General features: G+C 61.0%; 1 protein-coding gene across 3 annotated transcripts in view; it reads left to right on the top strand.

Annotated features, from left to right (window-relative positions):
- The window catches only part of NOL4 (nucleolar protein 4), a 190,529-nt gene that overhangs the window by 429 nt on the left and 189,882 nt on the right, over positions 1–218 (top strand). The gene's annotated exons all lie outside the window — the stretch shown is intronic.

Genomic DNA, 218 nt, shown 5'->3' with positions numbered 1-218 from the left:
GCGCCAGTTGGCTCCTTCCTCCCTCTTCCCCCAAGTCATCATCACCATGTTGCGTTTGCCTGTCACATTATACACCGCCGAGGTCTTTGTGGGTCCTTTTATTTAAAGCGATCGTGCGCACAACGCACCCCGCCGGGTCGGTGTCGTTCTCCTCCTCGTCCTCCTCGTCCCCCCCGTGCTCCCCGGGCCGCTGCGACGGGGTTGGGGTGTGCTATTGT

Source organism: Corvus brachyrhynchos, unplaced genomic scaffold (assembly GCF_000691975.1).
Source record: "Corvus brachyrhynchos isolate BGI_N302 unplaced genomic scaffold, ASM69197v1 scaffold60, whole genome shotgun sequence".
Classification (NCBI taxonomy): Eukaryota; Metazoa; Chordata; class Aves; order Passeriformes; family Corvidae; genus Corvus; species Corvus brachyrhynchos.
This window is presented reverse-complemented; position numbering and strand designations above follow the sequence as displayed.